The sequence below is a fragment of the Scyliorhinus torazame genome, chromosome 5 (genome assembly GCF_047496885.1).
Source record: "Scyliorhinus torazame isolate Kashiwa2021f chromosome 5, sScyTor2.1, whole genome shotgun sequence".
In the NCBI taxonomy this organism is placed as follows: domain Eukaryota; kingdom Metazoa; phylum Chordata; class Chondrichthyes; order Carcharhiniformes; family Scyliorhinidae; genus Scyliorhinus; species Scyliorhinus torazame.
Window position 1 is genome coordinate 169,495,253 of NC_092711.1, and position 24,103 is coordinate 169,519,355.

The 24,103-nt window shown below is 46.1% G+C and overlaps 1 long non-coding RNA gene across 2 annotated transcripts; it reads right to left on the minus strand.

Annotated features, from left to right (window-relative positions):
- Positions 1-16,884: 16,884 nt before the first annotated feature.
- On the minus strand, positions 16,885-22,577 carry LOC140420587 (uncharacterized). 2 transcript variants are annotated; one of them, XR_011946460.1, is made up of 3 exons: positions 20,797-22,577; positions 19,709-20,061; positions 16,885-17,894 (listed from the first exon to the last, which is right to left on the minus strand). It is a non-coding gene; the product is annotated as an uncharacterized lncRNA (long non-coding RNA). The 2 variants fall into 2 exon arrangements; XR_011946461.1 differs by lacking the exons at positions 16,885-17,894; positions 19,709-20,061 and adding an exon at positions 20,111-20,410.
- Positions 22,578-24,103: the final 1,526 nt, after the last annotated feature.

The following is a 24,103-nucleotide window of genomic DNA, read 5'->3' on the forward strand; positions in this document are numbered from 1 at the left end:
CCGGCATCTCCACATCATCCTGTTAAAGTCAGCATTACCCAAGTCTAAAATTCTACTGTATGTAACGCGCTTTTCACTTTCAAACATGTGATCACAGTTAGGCTACTAATTAAATTGGGTTCATTACTCATAACTAAATCTAATATTGCCTGTCCCCTTGTTACATCTGGAACATATTGCTGCAGGAAACTATCCCTGACACATTCCAGAAATTCACTCCCTTTCTGACAGGTGCTTGTCTGCCTCTCCCAATCTGTGTGTCAGTTATAATCCCCCATTAATACTACTCTGCCTTTGCGACACACTCGCCTAATTTCTGCCTCAGAGCTAACCAGACGGTCGATACACAACACCCATTACAGTTTGAGATTTTTTTTTTGTTCCTCAGTTCCACCTATGTGGGACGGGATTCTCCATCCCGTCGGCCAATGGGGTTTCCCATTGTGGGCACCCCCATGCTGTCGGGAAGTCCGCGGGCATGAGTGCGCTGCCGGAAAGCAGAGGATCCCGCCGACGGAGAATCCAGCCCATGGTCTCCGCTGGATCCTTCCCCTCATTATATCCTCCACAGCAGACACCATCTCCCATGCCCTACACTCATCCCTGGAGCACCTCGACAACAAGGACTCCGACATCAGACTCCTATTCATTGACTACAGCTTCAAATTCCGAGGTGTGCACATCACCAACAATCTGTCCTGGTCTACCCACGTCAGCACTACGACCAAGAAAGCACAACAGTGCCTATACTTTTTCAGGAAACTAAGGAAATTCAACACGTCCAAATTGACTCTTCCCAACTTTTACAGATGCACCATAGAAAGCATCCGACCTGGCAGCATCACAGACTGGCCTGGCAACTGCTCGGTCCAAGACTGTAAGAAACTACAGAGAGTCGTGAACACGCCCAGTCCATCACACGAACCCGCCTCCCATCCATTGACTCTGTCGACACCTCCCGCTGCTTTGGGATAGAGGGCAGCATAATCAAAGCCCCCTCCCACCCGGCTTGTTCACACTTCCAACTTCTTCCATCGGGCAGGAGGTACAAAAGTCTGAGAACACGTCCAAAGACGGGCAGGTTAGGTGGATTGGCCATGATAAATTGCCCTTGGTGACCAAAAAGGTTCGGAGGTGTTATTGGGTTATGGGGATAGGGTCGAAGTGAGGGCTTAAGTGGGTCGGCGCAGACTCGATGGGCCGAATGGCCTGCTTCTGCACTGTATGTTCTATGTTCTAACAGATTCAAAAACATCTTCTCCGCTGTTACCAGACTCCTAAACGATCCTCTTATGGACTGACCTGATCTCTTCACACATCTCCTCCACTGAGTAGTGCTACACTCCTGTATGCTTCACCCGATACCTGTGTCTATGTATTTACATTGTGTATTGATGTTTGCCCTGTGTATTCTCATGTATGGAATGATCTGTCTGAACTGTACGCTGATCAATACTTTTCACTGTATCTCTGTACACGTGACAATAGACAAATCCAATCCTCACCATTGAGGTGATAGTATTTCTAATCAGTGAGGCTACTCCACCCCCTCTGCCATATTCTCTGTCCCTCCTGTAAACTTTATAACCGGTATATTTGGTACCCAGTCCAGACCATCCTGCTACTTGTTTTTGGAACTGTATTGAGTTCCCCCTGAGGCCTTCCTCTCCCCCACCATTTATTAGTTTAAAGTCCTTCTGACCTCCCTATTTATCCTTTCCACGAGGACACTGGTCCCAGATCGGTTCAGGTGGAGACCGTCCCAACGGTACAGATCCCTCCTGTCCCAATACTGATGCCTGTGCCCCATGAAATGGAACCCCTCTTTCCTGCACCACTCCTTTAGCCACGTGTTTACTTCCCTAATTTTCTCATCCCTATGCCAATTTGCACGTGGCTCAGGGAATAATCCAGAGATTATAATCCTTGGGACTTGTTCTTTAATTCTGTTCCTAGTTCCTGATATTCCCAAACAGGTCCTCTTTCCTAGTCTTGCTGATGTTGTTTGTCCCAACGTGGACCACAACAACTGGATCCTCCCCTCCCTCTCCAATATGCTTTCAAGCCTGTTGGACTACACCCTGTATGCTTCATCCGATGCCAGCGCTTATGGTTTAGCTCACTGGGCTAAATCGCTGGCTTTTAAAGCAGACCAAGGCAGGCCAGCAGCACCGTTCAATTCCCGTACCAGCCTCCCCGAACAGACGCCGGAATGTGGCGTCTAGGGGCTTTTCACAGTAACTTCGTTGAACCCTACTCGTGACAAGCGATTTTCATTTTCATTTTTCATTTCATTTTCATGTAGTTACATTGTATATGTTGTGTTGCCCTATTATGTATTTTCTTTTATTCCCTTTTCTTCTCATGTACTTAATGACCTGTTGAGCTGCTCGCAGAAAAATACTTTTCGCTGTACCTCGGTACACGTGACAATAAACAAATCCAATCCAATCCAATCCAGATGCCCACGTGTTCTGTGTGTGGACGATGCTTCAACTGATTGTCCAAACTGGAGACACACGAGGAGACCCAAAACATGGAGAAACCGTGGAAATGTGGGGATTGTGGGAAGGGATGCAGATCTCCATCAGAGTTGGAAACTCATCGACGCAGTCACAATGGGGAGAGGCCGTTCACCTGCTGTCAGTGTGGGAAGGGATTCACTACTTCATCAAACCTGCTGACACACCAGTGAGTTCACACTGGGGAGAGGCCATTCACCTGCTCTCAGTGTGAGAAGGAATTCACTACTTCAGCGAGCCTGCGGACACACCAGTGAGTTCACACTGGGGAGAGGCCGTTCACCTGCTCTCAGTGTGGGAAGGGATTCACTACTTCATCGAGCCTGAAGAGACACCAGAGCGCTCACACTGGGGAGAGGCCATTCATCTGCACTGTGTGTGATAAGGGATTCACTCAGTTATCCAACCTGCAGAGACACCAGCGAGTTCACACTGGGGAGAAGGCGTTAACCTGCTCTTAGTGAGAGAAGGGATTCAGATATCCAGACACCCTGCTGGAACACTAGCGAGTTTACACCTGGAAGAAGCCATTCACCTGCTCTGAGCAGGGGAGACATTCAATGATCCGTCCCAACCACGGAGACTGTTAGGGGTGAAAATATTCACACAAAGGCCTGAGTATAAGTAAAAAAGCAGTTTATTATATCTGAATTCTGGGAGACAAGATCTGGGGACTCTGCAGCCCCTGACAGCACCTTATCCCACTTGAGCTAAAGCTCACATGGGTTAATGTACAGATTCAAGGGCGGAATTAGTTGTTTTCTCATTTACATACAATCAATCAACTATATTCGCATCACACTTATTACATGCAGTCAATCAATTTTTCCTAGCATCCCACTTATCACATATATGGTTAAAGTGGGTGTCGTCTTAACCGCTCCTAACTTCATACAGAAGTCATTCAAAACTAACAATGATGTGTCCTGTCTACAACCTTAGACCTTGAGCTTATCAAGGATACATTGCAAGTCTTGTTCTGTGAAGCTGTTATCAGCGGCTGTTGGGACACTCTCTATACATACCCACGCTTGGGTCTCATGAGACAGTTTACAGGGAATGTGGCTTGTTCAGCCATTTTATATCACAAAATAGCTAACAGCCATTTTGTGTCTTTTCTGATGTTAACAGCATTGTGTATACACTATCTATTTCTACAAATTGCCTCCACTAAACAGGCATCTAAGCCAATGAGTACCTTTTGTCTCATCAGAACTATTCAAAAGTAATATAGGAGCACAAATGTAGTTACAGGGCCACCTATAATTTATATCATAGTCCAGTATCACAAAATGCCCTCCAACACTTCCCCCTTTTGGTCATGGAAGATGTTTACAGAACTCCAACTGACCACAATGAAATGATATGAGGGCTGCAGGGTGTGTAGCAAAGATATACGGCCTTTGGAGCATGTAACCTCCCAGATGATCCGTACGTACACCGTGCATATGATTCAATGATCACCCCTCAAACAAACACATAAATGTCACATTTAATGTCTTGATATCAATCATTCCTGCCTCCCTGACTAACTCCACTGTCTGTCATTAAATTATGTTACTCATAACAGTTCTCAAGTAAGCTCATCTCACAGTCCCATACCCGCTACCACTAACTGTCACTCTGAAGTAGATCCTCTGTGTGTTTATTTTTCAAAGTGTGGATTTTTTTCGTTAACTAGTGGTAAAGCTTAACTGATTGACTGATCTTGAGTCTTCGTTCCCTCAGAGTTTCTGCAGGATTTGGGACCATCTCTGGCTATTTATATTCCTAACTCAAATGATCCTTGCTAGGCCTATAGTGGTGGGCCTAAGGGGTACAAAGGTTATAGCGATAAGAAGTTATAGTATTTTCCTTTTCTTCCGTAAACTTAAAATGCATGAGGGCAGGTGTAATCTCTAAGACACAACCATGAGTTCTGATTAACCCACATTCGTCCAACTCTCCCTGTCCCACTGGGTGGGGGCAACGTGAGGGAGATCCCGTATATTATCCCTGTGTACAGCGGAGTTCTCGATGAGATAGTACCTGAGGGAGGTGTTAGCCTGTACGATTCCCATGTCTTCCAGTGGGTTGTGAGGGTATGGCCCTGAGTCCAGTGTGATGATAGGGATCATCAGGACCATCTCTACCCCCGTCATCTCGTCCATTTTACAGTCGGGGATCGCTGAGTATACTCTGGTTACTCCCTTCAGAGTACGGTTGTCCAGCGTCCCTTGTCATTTGTCTAGCTTAGCCAGTTGCGGGCTGTATATTCAATCAGGCACCTCCCCCCTTTAGATCAGATCAAGGTTGTGTCTTAGCTGCCCCTGTCAGAGCCTTCCGGCTGTCCCCCTTTCTTGGTCGATGAGTTTGATAATTGATGTTGAATGTCTTAGTGTGTGTCCCTAACACTGTTGTCCTATTGAATTGTATATCCAGACCCTCTTCCCCAAGATGGCTAGACCTTTCTCTCCTTTCCCTAATATTCTCTTCCTTATTCCTATAAGTTGTTCTATCTTTGCATTCAGCCTTCGTATGTCTAGTGGCTTTACCATAGAAGTTTCTGTGTTAAGTCAAGTCACTGCATCATTGATTATGCCTCTTCTAACCCTGTGTAGGTTGTCATGCCCTTAAAATCTAGCCTGTGTCATTGGCAGCCTGCTTCAGAACAACCTTACTTCAAACACTGTACATATTTATTTCATATTATAAACAATACCGGAACGCGCGAGAAGTACAGACACGAGTTATATACGCATCCGATGTCTTTCCCCGAATGTCGCTGTAGCCAAGCATTAAAATAAGCTATATCATTGGTCCAGTCTCTAGCTGCTGGGATGCACAGCCAGTCAATAAAACTATATAAAGCATTATAGTTCATATATCTACGTGCATCCTGTGTACGTTGTGAAGTCAATGATGTTCAAGCGCCTTGAAGTGCTTGTAGTTGTTCTGAGGTCTCAAGAGCCCTCACGAGTCCCCACAGCTGCTGCTGTCGTGCCAGCCTTTCTCGAATGTTTAACCTCAAAATTTAAAGGAAAAGTGGAAAAGTGTCCTGGTCGTCACCAGGTGTTAGATGTTGTCCGTATGAAACTTTTCCTGTATGGGCCGAACACGTGTGTTATGCAGGGGATAGATCCAGTTGATATTGTGGAATTTACACTTCTTCTTTGTAGACAAATCAAGCATTCATCTGCTTGTTGAAAATCTTTCTGCTGATTTTTATTTACAGTACCGACCCTTTCATATCTATTTTCCTAACTCTGTTGCTTTTGAACCCGACCTTGACGGGGATTTGCCTGGTTAATCAGCCAGTTTACAATAACTCAACTGTCTCAAATTCCTGAAGCTACTGCAAATACCGTGGCACTTATAGTTACTTGTAAAGTTCTGCACTGTATGTTCTATGTTCTAACACCAAAGATCCATTCTGCATGGGACAGAGTGGGTTAACGAATCTGAATATATCAGAAAATTCAAAACTTAAGATTTGTAAGTTCCAATTAAAAATACAACTTCAGCTGTTTTTGTCTTGTTATTACTTTATCAGAATGACAAAGCCCGAGCTCAGAGTGTGGACAGGCAAACCCAGCACGGGAGTGTTGGATTACCGCCAGGTTCCTGTTATCAAGTGACTGAGAACGATGTGTTTTTTCAATATAGATTTGCTTTCAATCAGAGTTGCGTGTTTTTCCTTTTAAAAAAAAAAAACAGCTTCACACATTGTCTGCAGTTTTAATTTCCAAGCTAATTTTAAACATTTATTTGGAAATATCAAACACAATCAGTTATTGAATATCTGACTGAACCAATTTTGCGCTGTATCGTGGTTCTCTACCAGACGTCATTTTGTCACCACCCTTCTTTTGTTTAAACAAGAAACATGAACATGGACATATTTTATTTACCCATCTCTCCTTTACACTTAATTCTGCAATCTCAGAATTAAAACATCTGCATCGTGAGACAGGTTAATTTTACCCTACTGATGATTACAAAGTATTTGTGTCAGGGAAGTTTTAACCCTGAACTAATGAAACACTGGCTTGGTCGTATGTATTTCAACTATCCTAACTTCCACTGAACACCATAAAACTAATATTTTCTTATTCTTACATATGTGATTTTGTACCCTGATTAAAATTCCTTGTGTATCAAAATTAGCCTGGAAATGTCAATGATAACCTTTGAAAATAAAAATTTTGTAACTACACTCAAAATATGGGGGGGGGAGAGGCCGGCCCGCTAATCGGTGGCCCAAGATCGCGGGCCAGACCCCTTCAGAGCCCCCCCCCCCCCCCCCCCCCCCCCCCGGTGAAGGAGCCCCCCCCCCCAAGCCTTCCCGCAGAGTTCCTGCCGGCAGCGACCAGGGGTGGATGGCGCCGGTGGGACCCTTTCGTGGCGGAGCGGCCGCTCGGCCCATCCAGGCCGGAGAATCGCCGCTCACAGTGATTCTCCGAGCGGCCCAGCGCGAATCGCACGGCGCTGGTTTTGGGGGGCGTGGGAGAATCGCGTGTGGGCGTCGGGGCGGCGTGGCGCAATTCTTTAACCATATATGTGATAATTGTGTATGGCAGGAAAATTGATTGACTGCATCTAATAAGTGTGACGCGAATATAGTTGATTGATTGTATGTAAATGAGAAAAGAACTAATTCCGCCCTTGAATCTGTACATTAACCCGTGTGAGCTTTAGCTCAAGTGTTATAAAGTGCTGTCAGGGGTTGCGGAATCTCCAGATCTTGTCTCCCAGAATTCTGACATAATAAACTGCTTTTTTAAACTTATACTCAGGCCTTCGTGTGGCTATTTTCACCCCGAACAATGCACAATGAGCCGAAATTAAAAATGATAAAATCTTGAGGTGGAGGATTGAACTCTCCACCTACGCGTACGATATCAAGTATCGTCCAGGGGAGCTCAAAGAGCCCCCAGATGCCCTGTTCCGCGGCACGTGTGCCAACGCGCAGGAGGATCGCCTGCGGGCCGTCCACAACGACCTCTGTCACCCGGGGGTAACCCGGCTCACCCACTTTATCAAGTCCCGCAACCTACCTTACTCCACCAAGGAGGTCAAGGCCATGAACAGGGCTTGCCAGATCTGCGTGGAGTGCAAACCGCACTTCTACCGGCCAGCCAAGGCTCACCTTGTAAAGGTTTCGGGGCCCTTTGAGCGACGAAGCGTGGACTTCAAAGGTCCCCTCCCGTCCACTTCTACTTCCTAACCGTCATCGACGGGTTCTCCCGCTTCCCTTTTTCCGTTCCCTGTCCCGACATGACCTCGGCCACCGTGGTAAAGGCACTGCACAGCATCTTCACCCAGTTTGGTTTCCCCACTTTTTTCCACAGCAACCAGGGTACATCGTTCATGAGCGATGAGCTGCATCAGTATCTGCTCAGCAAGGGCATCGCCTCGAGCAGAACGACCAGTTATAACCCGCGGGGAAACGGGCAGGTGGAGAGGGAGAACGCGACAGTTTGGAAGGCTGTCCTTCTGGCCCTACGGTCGAGAAGTCTCCCAACCACCTGCTGGCAGGTGGTCCTACCTGATGCCCTCCATCCCATTAGGTCCCTCCTCTGCATGGCCACGAATGAGACCCCTCACAATCGCTTGTTTGTCTTCCCCAGGAAGTCCACCTCTGGGGTCTTGCTTCCACCTTGGTTGAGGACTTCGGGACCTGTTCTTCTCCGGAGGCACGCGAGGAGCCATATGACGGACCCCCTGGTCGAGAGGGTCCAGCTGTTACATGCGAACCCCGATACGCCTACGTCGCGTACCCTGGCGGAAGGCAGGACACGTTTCCCTCCGGGACCTGGCACTCGCTGGTTTCCCCCACTGATGCCCCCCCCCCGGACCCCAACACCGCCTGTAGACACCGACCATGCCCCCCCCCCCTCCCAGCACCCTCCCTTCCACACTCCCCGCCGGCACCGCTACCCCCAGCTGTTCCCCCTCCCCTCCAACCCCCTACCCCGATCCGGACGAAAGCTCCGACCACCGTGCTCCCGGATGTACCCTCACCAAAGAAGTCTGTGTCCGCCGCACCACCGCCTGAGCTGAGAAGGTCGACGAGGACGATCAGGCCGCCAAATAGAATAGACATGTAATTCCACTTCACCCTCGACAGACTCTGTGTTTTTTTTAAAAACGGGGTGAATGTGAAGAATGGTTACTGTACCTTTAATACCATATAGGTAATGCCCCTTTAAGACCAGGTTTGGAACCCTGGGGAACTCGGCCTCCGGCTCCGCCCACCAGGGAGCCATATATAAGGTGACGCCCTGTCGGCGGCACTCAGTGAGCACTCGTCTCTGTACCTGGCTAGTTCTCTGCTTATTAAAGCCTTCATTTTACCATTCCACACTCATGTTGTTATTGAGGGTATAACACCTTTATACTGTGAATCCAGCCTCTGAAAACTGGCCTAGTCCAATTAACTAATTAACAAGCTCCTGTGGGGGAGTTTATCTACCTGTGTTGTGTTTTTTGCCTTCTGGTGCGGTTCTGTATTGTTTCTTGGTTTCAGGGAGGTGGGGCTCAGTTACTGAGGAGGTGGGGGAGGGGGGACTCTGGCAGGGGTCACCACACGAGGAGACGTAGGTTGATTAGTGAACGGGAGTGTGGTGGGGGAGGGGCCGCGTTCATTGGAGCCTAGTCAAACAGGTCTCAATGGACCTGGGAGGTGTGAATGGTGGGGGGAGGGGCTCGATACTGGGTGAGGTGTTTGCAAGAGGAAGTGGATGGGGTGATTCTGGGAAGAACAGGAGGTGACCCCGTTTAAGGTCAAGGTGGTCGGGAGGAGAGGGAGGAATGGCAACAACTGCTAGAAGAGATTTTGGGATGGATGGGTGATGAGCGGGGAACGCGGACCCAGGGTTCCTGGTAAAGAGAACAGAGTTGCAGGCGAGTTTGGACCTATTGTCCACAGGCAAAGATGTGCATCAGTTGAGAAGAGCGAGGGGGACGGTCTATGAGTATGGGGAGAAGGCAGGCTGTATGTTGGCAGGTCAGCTCCGTAGGGAGGTCGCAGCAAGGGAGAGAGTTTGGGTGCGGGACAGGATGGGGTAGCTGGTGATGGCTCCAGAACAGATTAATAAGGTGTTTGAGGAGTTCTATTGGGACTTGTATAAGTCGGAGCCACCAGAGGAGGAGCGGGAGATGAGGGAGTTTATGGGTGGGTTAGAGTGCCCGAGGTTGGGGAGGTGGAGAGGGCTGGGTATGAGGAGGGGGGTGGAGGAGGTGAAGGTGACGATTGGGAGAATGCAGGCAGGGAAGGCAGCTGGGCCAGATGGGTTCCCAGTCGATGCTGGTGAGAAAGGGGGAGGGTCATGTAGAACAAAAGGGAAAGTCAGGGATTGGTTAGAGGGTGGGTGAGATTAAATGTCAAAAATGTCCTGGAACAAAAGGCAAAGGGAGAGGTAATGGTTGTGGTAAAGAAACAAAGCATTGGTCCAGAGGAATGGCAGAATAAAGGACAGTTATGTCTGGAAGCAAAAAAACATGAAAACAAGATGCAGACTGGCACTCGGCAAAAAAACAAATCAAAATGGAGGAGAGAGTTCAGGGTGTGAAGTTGTTGAACTCAGTGTTGAGTCTGGAAGGCTGTAAAGTGCCTCATGGGAAGATGAGGGGCTGTTGGTCCAGCTTGTGTTGGGCTTCTCCGGAACATTGCAGCAGGCCGAGGACTGAAATGTGAGCATGGTTCAGAGTACAGAAGCTGGGACATGTTGCTGTATTTATACAGGGCCTTGATGAGGCCACACCGAGAATAGTGTGTGCAGTTTTGGTCTCTTTTTCTGAGGAAGGATGTTCTTGCTCTCGAGGGAGAGCAGTGAAGGTTTCCCAGACTGATTCCAGGGATGGCGGGATTGTCATAAGAGGAAAGATTGACGAGGTTGGGATTGTTCTCGCTGGAGTTCAGAAGAATGAGGGGGGGGATCTCATAGAGACGTATAAAATTCTAACAGGACTAGGGTAGATGCAGGGAGGATGTTCCCGATGGTGTGTGTGGCCAGAACCAGTGGTCACAGTCTGAGGATCCATTTCTGACAGAGATGAGGAGGCATTTCTTCACCCAAAGAGTGGTGAGCCTGTGGAATTCATTACCACAGGAAGTAGTTGATGCTAAAACATTGAATATATTCAAGAGCGGCTAGATATAGCACTTGGGGTGTATGGGTTTGAAGGCTATGGGGACAAAGCTGAATTAGGCTCTTGAGTTGGATGATCAGCCATGATCGTAATGAATGGTGGAGCAGGCTCGAAGGGCCAAAAGGTCTCCTCCTGCTCCCATCTTCTATGTATGAGAGCAAGGTGGTGAATTCTAATGGCAGCAAGCAGAAGGTCAGGATCATGCTTGTGGACTGAGCGGAGGTGTCCCACAAAGAGGGCAGGGAACAGGCTACAGATGAATTAAAGACAAACCGTTTGGCTTCATAACATTGTGAACATCCTTTTACTCTGGTTGTCTTTGATCCTCAAGTCATTTTCTGTTTTTTAACCATGTTCTGTTTCATTAATAAACGATCATCAGTAAAAATATTTGATTTTTCTAGACTTTGCATTAGGTTGGTGTACTTTAGGGAAAGTGGGTGAGAGGGGTTGACAGGCTCTTTAACGGAAAGTCGCGAGTCCCTCTGAGGTAATTGGCAAAGGAGCCAGAGGGGAGATGAGATTTTATTTTATTTTTTGACACAGCGAGGTGTTCTGATCTGCCTGAAAGCAGATTCAATTGTATCTTTCCAAAGAGTAAAATCTTGAATGGGAAGAATTTGCAGGGCTGTGGGGAAAGGGCAGAGCAGTTGGATGAATCAGAGAATCCTTTCAATGAGATAGCAGGGGCACGATGGGCTGAATGGTCTCCTCCTGCAGCCTGTGAATCTGAGTCTCCTGTTTTTGTGCAGGTTAAAAGGGACAGATTTCATTGCAGCCTCTTTCCTGTTTATGTATTTAAAGAGACGGGTTTCTCTTTAGCTCCGAGTGACCGATATAATTGGTTGGAGGCCCATTTCCAAGTCAGTCCTCCAGCACCTTCCTGTCTCTCTATTAGTGCGACGCCCATGGCAGTTTCCCAACTGGTGCGCAAGCCCTGTTATTCTCAGCTAAATTCAGCCTCAGCTCCGTCTCCTGGCTGTCATTGACAAGAGCAATAGACACAGAAAGGTGCCCGAGGCTCAAATGGGAAGTCAATACTTGTGGCTCTAAACCCAGACTTCAACATTTGCCAATCAAATCCATGTTATTTATACTGGGGTTTCTATTGTTACCGTGCCACCCCTTTTCATGTCACATTGATGTACTTTAGGGAAAGTGGGTGAGAGGGGAGACAAAGGGTGGGAGTTTAAAAAGATAACTTTCCCTTTCTAACTTTGTATTATCTATAGTGTCAGCCGTGGCTCAGTGGGCAGCTATCTCACCTCTGAGTCAGAAGATTGTGGGTTCAGATCCCAGTCCAGGGACCAGAGGACAAAAATCACATCCAACATTCCTCGTCCCAGCACAGAGGGAAGCTGAAAGAACAGCCTTCTTTCAAATAAGATGTTAAACTGAGGCCCTGTCTGCCCCTCTCAGGTGGGTGTAATAGTTCCCACAGCCACTATTTTGAAGAAGAGCAGAGGAGTTATCCCCAGTGTCCCGGTCAATATTTATCCCTCAATCAACATCACTAAAAACAGATCATCTGCTCATTATCACATTGCTCTGTGTGGGATCTTGCTGTGTGTAAATTGGCTGCTGTGTTTCCTACATTACAACAATGACTATGCTTCAAAGGTACTTCATTGGCTGGAAAGCACTTTGCGACGTCCTGTGGTTGTGAAAGGTGCTATAGAAATGCAAGTTTTTTTAATTGAAGGTTTATGCTTTCTGATCTTGTTATCTGGAACTTTATTGATTTCAGCCACCCCCAACCTACCATTTAATAAATTCACTTTGGTTCTGACAAGGCAATTAAGGCAAAGACAGAATTCGCTTTATATTAAATTTAAAAAGTTTATTCAAAGAAACTTCAAGACATTGACTTTTCCAACTTCATGTGGGTGATCAGTCTGTAGAAGCATAACCCTCTCTGGCTCCTTCTTTGACAGTAATTCTTGTGGAATTCAGCCTCGGGAGTCTGGCTCCTTCTTTGACAGTAATTTCCTTGGAACCCGGCCTTGGGAGTCTTCAGTACTTGGCCAGCAAGGAAGACCTTCAGAACCTCTACTTTTATCCCCAAAGTGACCATTACTTCCCGTCAGGGTTGGGCCTGTTGTAACATGACCATTGGTCAATTTGGTCACTGGATTAATTTAATTGGATCCCCAATTACTAACACCTTCTCTCATTATCTTAGACAAGAATACAATAGAACTGTTTCATACTATCCCTTTATCTGATTCTATACAATCCCTTATTCATACAGTTTCAAATGTTGAGGCTAATCAGAGCTTGAAGGTCTCTCTTGCCAGTATATTTATCCTCATTGCACATATTTTACATACACAGCAATTAAGCTTTTACATTTTTTACAGGAAATAAAACTCTCTTACTATAACTTACTGATTCATTATTGATTATTTAATTGTCACTCAATTAATGCTCATTACTTAATCAGTCATCGGTTACTGGTAGCTAATGAATACAGTAATCTTTAATTAATACATTTGGTTAATACAATATCCACTGGTTGAAATGAAAATCACTTATTGTTACAAGTAGGCTTCAAATGAAGTTACTGTGAAAAGCCCCTAGTCGCCACATTCCAGCACCTGCTCAGGGAGGCTGGTATGGGAATTGAACCGTGCTGCTGGCCTGCCTTGGTCTGCTTTCAAAGCCAGCGATTTAGCCCTGTGCTAAACCAGCTCTGTTGAAAAAGACTGTTTTATGGAAGACAATCACTTTCTTTCTTACTAACTTTGATTGGATTTAACAATGAGTCTTAGACTTGAGCCAGACTTTGGCAGGATATGATACCCTGTAGCTTTACAAAATTCTGGAACAATTTGTTACTTTAAATAATTTCGCCTCATTCAGCAGTTTCGAGAAACAGTTTGGTTTATACAGAATGAATTTTTAAAATAAAGGTCCAGTCACGTTTCCGAGTTTAACTTGGCGTCCTTAACTTTGTTACTTACAACAGTGAAGTTGGACGAGTGATTGATTTTTAAAACAAAATATTATTAATGAGGCATACCCAGAATTTCCGACGTTACAACAGTGACTAAACTTCAAAAGTACTTCAAAGGCTGTAAAAAGCTTTAGGGGATTGTGTGGTCATGAAAGGTGTTATAGAAATAGATATAGAACCCCTTGAGTGCAGAAGGAGGCCATTCAGCCCATCGAGTCGGCACCGACTCTTCCAAAGAGCAATCTACCCATAGCCACTCACCCGTAACGAAAGAGAAAATGCTGGAAAATCTCAGCAAGTCTGGCAGCATCTGTCGGGAGAGAAAAGAGCTAACGTTTCGAGTCCAATGATTCTTTGTCAAAGTTAACAATCAGAGAATGTGGGGAATATTTATACGGTGGAGTGAGAATGAAAGGTGAGTCATAGCCACAGAAACCCAGGGAAACGGGGTAATACTCCCCACATTCTCTGACTGTTAGCTTTGACAAAGAGTCATTGGACTCGAAACATTAGCTCTTTTCTCTCCCTACAGATGCTGCCAGACCTGCTGAGATTGTCCAGCATTTTCTCTTTCGTTTCAGATCCCAGTATCCACAGTAATTAGCTTTTATCCACTCATCCGTAACCCCATAACCTAACGTGCACATCCCTGGACAGTGAGGGGCAATTTATCAGGGCCAATCTCCCTAACCCATACATCAGGACTGTGGGAAGAAACCAGAGCACTCAGTGGAAACCCACAGACATGGGAGAACGTACAAACCCCACACACACAGTGACCTTGGCCAGAATTGAACATGGGTCCCTGGTGCTGTGAGGCAACAATGCTAACTACTATGCCATTGTGACGCTCAAATAAATGTAATTGATTTTTAGAACTAGTCCCCAAACTTGGATATATCACACTCAGTCCACTCACGAAGATCACTCATAAAGACTGAGGCTTGATTTTATGTAACAACCATGTCTTTCACTTCATTTCAAATACCCTGTGAAAATCCAAACACAGTATCTCATGAAAGTATTTGATTTCAAACAGAATGACGTGTTGTGATTTGGGATTCACTGCCTGACAAAGGTGCAGGAAGTAAATTCTACTGTAACTTTCAAAAGGGAACTGGACAGATTCTGCAGGAAAATAAACTTGCAGGGTGATGGGATCAATCAGACTGTTCATTCAAAGAACTAGCATGGGAATGGTGGGCTTAATGGCCTCCTTCTTTGCCCTTTGATTCTCGTTTTTGAAGAAAATCTTAGACTTGAACCAGAGTTTGGCAGTATTTGGGAAATATCTGAAATCCACTTCCTACGAGGGGGGTAGAAGCGGAGATGATGAAATGTTTCCAGAAGGAAATTGTATGGGATTTTGAGGGAAATAAACTGATAGGGATACGGGAATAGAACAAAGTTGTGAATCTTTGGAATTCTCTACCCCAGAGGGCTGTGGGAGCTCAGTCATTGAGTGTGTGTCAAGCAGAGACTGACAGATTTCTAAATCCCAATAACACAAAGGGATATGGGGACAGTGTGGGGAAAAAGGCATTGAAGTGGATGATCAGCCATGATCGTATTGAATGGTGGAGCAGGCTCGACGGGCTGAATGGCCAACTCCGGCTCCGATGTTCCAATGATACAAAGATATTGTGAAGAGGACATCAGGAGGTTACAAAAGGATATAGATAGGTTACGTGAGTGGGAAAAGATCTGTAAAATCTAGTATTTTGTGGGAGAATGTGACATTGTCCATTTTTGGCAGGAAGAATAAAAAAGCTTATTATCTAAATGGTGATAGATTGCAGAGCTCTGAGATTCAGAGGGATCTGGGTGTCCGAGAGCAGGAATCACAAAAGGCGAGTATACAGGTACAGCAAGTAATTAGGAAAGCTAATAAAATGTTATTGTTTATTGTGAGGGGAATTGAATACAAAAGGAAGGTTATGCTTCAGTTATACAGGACATCAGTGAGACCACATCTGGAGCACTGTGTACAGTATTGCTCTCATTTAAGGAATGATGTCAATGTGTTGGAAGCAGTTCAGAGAAGGTTTACTGGACTCATACCTGGAACTGGAGGCTGGGCTTACGAGGAATGATTGGCTTGTGACTGATGAAGTTCAGGTGACTTGATTGGACCGTATAAGATCCTGAAGGGCCTTGACAGGGTGGATGTGGAAAGGATGTTTCCTCTGGTGAGAGAATGTAGAAATTGAAGTCACTTTAAAAGTAATAACTTGCCCACTTAAGGCAGAGGAGAACCTTTTCTCTCCGAGGGTCGCGAGTCTTTGGAACTCTCTTCCTCAAAGGGCAATGGAAACAGAGTCTGTGAATATTTTCAAGGTAGAGCTGGATAGATTCTTGCCAAGAAGGTGAAAGGTTATCGGTGGGTCAGTGGGAATGTGGTTTTGAGGTTTCAATCAGATCAGCCATGAACCTATTGAATGGTGGAGCAGGCTCGAGGGGCCGAGTGGCCTACTCCTGCTCCTAATCCGTATGTTATCACATCCTTTATAATAGATTGTAGCATTTTCCCTCCTACTGACGTCAGGCTAATGGGTCTGTGGTTCCCCGTTTTCTCTCTCCCCTCCTTAAATAGTGGGGTTATATTTACCACATTCCAATCTGCAGGAACCATTCCAGAATCTATAGAATTTTGAAAGATGATCACCAATGTATCCACTATCTCTCCAGCCGCCTCTTTCAACACTCTGGGATGTAGAGCATCAGCTTTGTGGATTTATTAACTTTCAACCACATTATTTTCTCCAGTACTGCTTTTTCACTAATACTAATCTCTTTCAGTTCCTCGTGCTCACTAGTCCCTTGGTTCCCTTGCGTTTTTAGAACAATTTCTGTATCTTCCTCCATGAAGACAAACACACATCGTTTAGTTTCTCTGCCATTTCCTTATTCCCCATTATAAACTCTCCTGTCTCTGCCTGGAATGGACCCACATTGGTCTTTGCTAATCTTTTCCTTTTCACATTCATATAGGAGCTTTTCCAGTCGGTTTTTATGTTTCTCGCCAGTTTACCCTCATATTCTATTTTCTCTCGATCAGTTTATTGATCCTCCTTTGCTGAATTCTAAAACAAGTTCCCAATCCTTAAGCTTACACTTATTTTGTCCACTTTATGAGCCTCTTCCTTTGATTTAATGGATTTTGAATATTTCCTGTTCACCACAGTTGCATCAATTTTTCTGTCTCAGATTCCGAGAGAAAGAGAAGAGAGAACGAAATGCAGTCCTGGATGTAATTGAAGCAGAAACAATAACAGCAGAATCCATCACTGTAATCAATTGTGAACTTGTTGGTGTCTCAGCAGGGACGAGGAAACACAGAATCCCTTCCCACACTGAGAGCAGGTGAACGGCCTCTCCCCAGTGTGAACAAACTGGTGTCGCCGCAGGTTGGATAAGTCAGTGAATCCCTTCTCACACTGAGAGCAAGTGAACGACTTCTCCCCAGTGTGAACTCTCTGGTGTGTCTGCAGGTTGGATAACTGAGTGAATCCCTTCCCACATACAGAGCAGGTGAACGGCTTCTCTCCAGCATGAACAAACTTGTGTCTCTGCAGGTTGGATAAGTGAGTGAATCCCTTCCCACACTGAGAGCAGGTGAATGGCCTCTCCCCAGTGTGAACTCGCTGATGTATCTGCAGGTTGATTAACTGACTGAATCCCTTCCCACACTGAGAGCAGGTGAACGGCCTCTCCCCAGTGTGAACTCGCTGATGTATCCGCAGGTTGATTAATTGAGTGAATCCCTTCCCACACTGAGAGCAGGTGAACGGCCTCTCCCCAGTGTGAATTCGCTGATGTAAATTCAGGCGAGATAACTGAGTGAATCCCTTCTCACACTGAGAGCAGATGAATGGCCTCTCCCCAGTGTGAATGCGTCGATGAATCTCCAGCTCTGATGGGGCTCTGTATCCCTTCCCACAGTCCCCACATTTCCACCGTTTCTCCATATTTTGGGTCTCCTCAAGTCTCTCCAGGTTGGACTATCAGTTGAAGCTTTGACCACACACAGAACACGTGTACGGTCTCTCCCCGCTGTGAATGGTGTGATGTTTTTTTCAGGCCATATGACTGGTTAAAGCTCTTTCCACAGTCAGTGCGTGTGACTCGGTGCTTTTCCAGTCACAATGATGTTTAAATGTTTTTGAAGCCAACAGGTTGGGCAAACATTACTCCTTCTAGATAATGGCCAATGAATCGAGTGACTGTCAGATCTAGACGTAATGTTTGAGATTTCAGTCTGTAAATCCTATCCTTTTAACATCCTGTGAAAGGAGTTTACAAAAGACATCACTGTCAGTACTGGGTAGAAATTCAGAACAGACAATTGTAGTTTCTCTGGAACATTCTTTCCTCTCTCATTCCCCAAAAGCTGTAAATCTCCATCCCACACACTCTCCCTCCATTCTCACTCTGCTGTGCCTAATATTCACCCTCCCAATTCTCCTGAAGGTGCTGATTCAGGCTGATTGACAGACCCATGCTCACTGCTTCCTGTCCAGGACACAAGAGATCATAACAAACAGGAGATGCAGTCAGCCATTTGGCCATTCGAACCTGCTCAACCATTCAATGGATCATTGGCCGATCTACCTCAGCACCATTTTCCAACACTATCCCCCATATCCCTCAATATGTTCAATATTGAGAAACATGTCAATCTCGGTCTTGAAAATACTTCTCGACTGAGGCTCCACAGTCCTCTGGGGTAGAGAATTCCAAAGCTTCACTACATTGTCTTTAAATTCATTGAAAATCCCGGCCCCGTGTCACTGTCCGTGTGGAGTCTGCACATTCTCCCCGTGTCTACATGGGTCTCACCCCCACAATGTAAAACGATGTGCAGGGTCGGTGAATTGGCCATGCTGAATTGCCACTTATTTGGGAAAAAAAGAACTGGGTACTCTGAATTTTTTTTAAAAATAAATGAATTTATGGGATTTGGGCGTCGCTGGTTAGGCCAGTATTTGTTGCCCATCCCTAGTTGCCCTTCAGAAAGTGGTGGTGAGTTGCCTCCTTGCACACCCACTGTGCTGTTAGGGAGGAAGTTCCAGGATGTTGCCCCAGCGACAGTGAAGGAACGGCGATATATTCCCAAGTCGGTCTGGTGAGTGACTTGGAAGGGAACCTCCAGGTTGTGGGGTTCCCAGGTATCTGCTGCTCTTGTCCTTCTAGATCATAGTGGTCGCTTTGCTGAGCACCTTGGGTCTGTGCACATTCAGGACCCTGACCTTCCCGTTGCTTGCCATTTTATTTATTTATATAAATTTGGAGTACCCAATTCATTTTTTCCAATTAAGGGACAATTTTACGGTGCCAATCCTCCTACACTGCACATCTTTGGGTTGTAGGGGCAAACGCCAAGCAGACACGGAGAAAATGTGCATACTCCACGTGGACAGTGACCCAGAGCTGGGATCGAACCTGGGATCTCGGTGCCGTGAGACAGCAGTGATTAACCACTGTGCCATCGTGCTGTCCCTGCTCGCCATTTTAACACAAGACCCTGCTCCCATGCCTGCCCTTGGCTTGTTGCAATGTTCCAGTGACGCTCAACACAAACTGGAGGAACAGCATATCATCTTCCGGTTAGGAACGCTACAGCCTTTCGGTCTCAACATCAAATTCAACAACTTCACCCCCACCTCAACCCATTTGTTTTCTTTCCATTTCATTTGAACTGTCTATTACCTTTTATTTCTTTCTTGTCTTTCTTCATATAAATATTTGCCCCTCACTCTTTCCCCCTATCTTATCCCCCATTTCTTTACCTTTTGTCCTCTTTGCTTCCCCCTTCACCCCTTCTTCTCATTTTACCTCTCTCCCAACAATGCCCCCCTCCCCCCACATCTGCATCTGTCACAGCTTACCCTCTGATTTTAGTTTCTCTGCTGTTTGGTCTTTCACACTTTTATTCTCTCTGGGGCTGTCATTACAATCTTTATTTTATTAATAATCTTTATTGTCACAAATAGAATTACATTAACACTGCAATTAAGTTACTGTGAAAAGCCCCTAGTCGCCACATTCCGGCATGTGTTCGGGTACACAGAGGGAGAATTCAGAATGTCCAAATTACCTAACAGCACATCTTTTGGGAATTTTGGGAAGGAACCGGAGCACCCGGAGAAAACCCACACAGACACGGGGAGAACGTGCAGACTCCGCACAGTGATCCAAGCCGGGAATTGAACCTGGGACCCTGGCGCTGGGAAACCACAGTGCTAACCACTGTGCTACCCTTTAGCACTCTTTTTCCATTTTTTCTGTGGTCCTGACTCATCTGTCTTTCCCTCGCCCGACAGTATAAATATCTCCCACTTTCTATCCTTTTTACCTTTGACAAAGGGTTACCTGGACTGGAAAATATTCGCTCTTTTCTCTCCTTACAGATGCTGCCAGACTGGCTGAGATTTTCCAGCATTTTCTCTTCTGGACATATATAACGTAGCTCTACAGTACTATATTACACAACTAGAAATAATAATAAATGTGCTTTATTACAGAACCAATAATATATCTAATCTGTACGATATAACAACACTACACATATTTCAATCCAACATTAATTTACTGTCCCCTTAAATGTCAGCCATCTCCTGGGGAAATAGCCCGTTAATTGTGAACACTAGGAAAGAGACCATCAGGGGCAGCAAGGTAGCACAGTGGTTAGGCGAGTTGCTTCACAGCTCCAGGGTACCAGGTTCGATTCCTGTCTGTGCAGAGTCAGCACGTTCTCCCCGTGTCTGCGTGGGTTTCCTCCGGGTGTTCCGGTTTCCTCCTACAGTGCAAAGATGTGCAAGTTAGGTGGATTGGCCCTTAGTGTGCAAAATGTTTAGGTGAGGTTACTGGGTTTCGGGGATGGGGTGGTCTTTCCAAGGGTCGGTGCAGACTCAATGGGACAATTGGCCTCCTTCTGCACTGGAAATTCTATGAATCCTTTTAGCCAGACAAATAAATGTGTCGAGCTGACGGAGCAAAGGATGTCAATGTTTTTAAGAGAGAGAGAGAGAGAGACCTGGGCCAAGCTTTCCAGAGTCTGCACCCTCCCTGGATTCACATCCTTTCCCTTCAGTTGCTGCAAGTTACCAATTGAAGGTCCGAATGAGAAAAGAAATGGAAAGGGGGAGGGGGGGGGGGGGGGGGGGAAGAAAGTGTTTTACTCACAGATGTTGCGCACAGCAGGACTTTTCAGTCTGAATGAAGCTGGAACGACATTAACACAACGCCCGCACTCTGATTGGTTGGAGGACCAGAGTCCTTCCGGTCCCCCAAACTTCCCATTGGTTTCTGGCCAACTGAAAACATAAGCAACGGATGTCACGTGATCATTGATGCCCTTTTGACCGCAATTGGAATAACCGTCACTACGCATGTGCAGCATCTCCTCTCCTTGGACATGCGCAGCACCTGTCTGTCCTCTTCCCCCCCCCACTGAATAGAGCGGTTTCCCCGGCGCGGGGGACTATGGGAGATTCAGTCGCCAGTACCCATCCGGAGCCCAATCTCCAAACCCCTGGGACTGGGATGAAAGTGGGAGTGGAGGGCAGGGACCCCATTCCGGACACAAAGTACATGTAACTGGGTTCGAATCTGACGTCCCCCTTAGAAAACAGTTTGTTAACTTCAGACATCTGGGTGACATATTGGGGAGGGCAATAGGTGAGAGTGAAATTGAACCCGAGAGTCAGCACCTTCAGGGGAGGAGAATTGGGGGGAAAGCAGGAGGAGGATAGTGGGATGAATTAGTGTTACAGTCAATAGGGAGGGAGTGTGTGGAGGCAGAGTCAGAGAGAAGCAGTATTTTCTGTCACATGATCATGAGCTTGGACAATTTTAACAAATCATCTGTGAAACCTGGATTTACAATGTCCCTGTGAATCACCTTGGGAAATTTAATTACATTAAATGTGCTGTATAAATGCAAATTAATCTGGTTATTGAAGATTGACACTTGAGCTCCTCCACTACCCAGACCACAAAGTCACCGATCATGGACAGTCTGATTAACCAGCTTATTCACACAGATCAGACCAGCCCACCCATTCTCAGTGCATCTGCTTTTCTCAGGCTCCTTGTAACTCCATCTCTGCTCTCACTGCGCTGAGCTCAAGTGCGAACAAAGCATTTTTGTCTTCAGATTTTTAGCGTGAGAGGTTAAACCTATCAGGAGACGATGAATAGGCCGGGTCACTGTTCTCATCAAAACACAAGGCTTAGGGGCTAATGGAGGGCTGTAAATTATGAAAGATTTTGATACACAGGGAGAATGTTTTCACTTGTAAGGGTAAGAGAAAAACTAGAGGCTATCAATGTGAGATAATCTAATCAGGAATTCAAGAGAAATTTCTTCCCCAGAGTGGTGGGAATGTGGAACTCGCTACCACAGGGATTGGTGGAGGTGAATAACATAGATATATTTATGGGGAAGCTGGATGAACACATGAAGGAGAAATGAACAGACGGATACACTGATCGAGTCAGATGGGAAAGCATGAGAGGAGGCTCAGGTGAAGTCTAAACACTGGCATGGATTGGTTGGGCTGTTTCTATGTTGTATATTCAATGTAATTTAGCCTGGTATTGCCTTTAACTCTCACATAGTCGATTCCGGGTGAAAGAGAAACAGTTTCATTCCCAGAAAAACATTTCAGCTCTTGTCCAATTAATGCCTCTTGTCAGCCAGGTGTCCGTGTAAGGAGTCAAGGTATTCAATGCAACTACAAAGATCTCATGTAATTTGTACCAATATATCTTTGAAAAGACAATCTTTTTTTCAAATGGACTGGATTATTTAAATTTATTAGGTTTTAATCAATTCTTTAAAGTGATTGATTATCAGACAGTCTTATTCAAATCGGAGAGTTTGTTTTATACAAGACAAAGTAGGCACATGATCAGCACCCCATTCACCATCTCCACCATTTAAAAAAAAAATATATATATTAATTAAACTTTTTTACCAGCACAATTTTTGCCCCTTACAAACAACAACCCCCCCCCCCCCCCCCCGGGTAACAAAATAACACGAAATCGCACTGAGCAAGAAATATACATGGCAAAATGGTATATTTACATAGCTTTATACAGTGGCTCTCTCCCGCACGTGCCAGTTTCCCCCACCCTTCACGTTATCTCCTGCTCATCCATCCCCCCAAGCAATCCCCCATCGCCCCCCCCCCCCCCCCCCCCCCCCCCCAGGTTGCTGCTGCTGCTGACCGATCTTCCTCTAACGCTCCGCGAGATAGTCTAGGAACGGTTGCCACCGCCTGTAGAACCCCTGCGCAGACCCTCTCAATGCAAACTTAATCCTCTCCAGCTTTATGAACCCAGCCATGTCGTTTATCCAGGCCTCCACGCTAGGGGGCTTCGCCTCCTTCCACATTAGCAAGATCCTTCGCCGGGCTACTAGGGACGCAAAGGCCAGAATGGCGGCCTCTTTCGCCTCCTGCACTCCCGGCTCGTCCACTACTCCAAATATTGCTAGCCCCCAGCTTGGCTTGACCCGGACTTTCACCACCCGAGATATTGCTCCCGCCACTCCTCTCCAGAACCCCTCCAGCGCCGGGCATGACCAAAACATATGGACATGGTTCGCCGGACTCCCTGAACACCTTCCACATCTGTCCTCTACCCCAAAGAACCTACTCAACCTCGCCCCCGTCAAGTGCGCTCTGTGAACCACCTTAAATTGTATCAGGCTGAGCCTGGCACATGAGGAGGAGGAATTAACCCGACCCAGGGCATCAGCCCACAAACCTTCCTCGATCTCCTCCCCCAGCTCCTCCTCCCATTTACCCTTCAACTCTTCTGGTAGCGCTTCCCCCTCTTCTTTCATCTCTTGGTGTATTGCCGAAACCTTGCCCTCCCCGGCCCATACACCAGAGATCACCCTGGACCATCTCCACCATTGATACCCAGTGGCAGCAGTGTGTAGCATCTACAAGTGGCACAGTAGCACAGTGGTTAGCACCGTTGCTCACATCACCAGGAACCGACTTTGATTCAGGGCTTGGGTCATTGTCTGTGAGTAGCCTGCACATTCTCGTTGTGTCTGCGTGGGTTTCCTCCGGTTTCCTCCCACAAGTCCTGAAAGATGTGCTGTTAGGTGAATTGGACATTCTGAATTCTCCCAGTGTAACTGAACAGGCGCCGGTGTGTGGCAACAAGGGGATTTTCACAGTAACTTCATTGCAGTGTTATTGTAAGCCTACTTGTGACAATAATAATAAGATTATTATAATAAAGAATATTATTAACATTCCCCAACATTTATTTTCTAAGGGGGCTCTGTGGAGTTGAGGTTTGAATCAGATCAGCCGTGAACTTATTGAATGGTGGAGCAGGCTCGAGGGGCCAAGTGGCCTACTCCTGCTCCTAATTCGTATGTTATCACATCCTTTATAATAGATTGTAGCATTTTCACAACTACTGATGTCAGGCTGATGGGTCTGTGGTTCCCCATTTTCTCTCT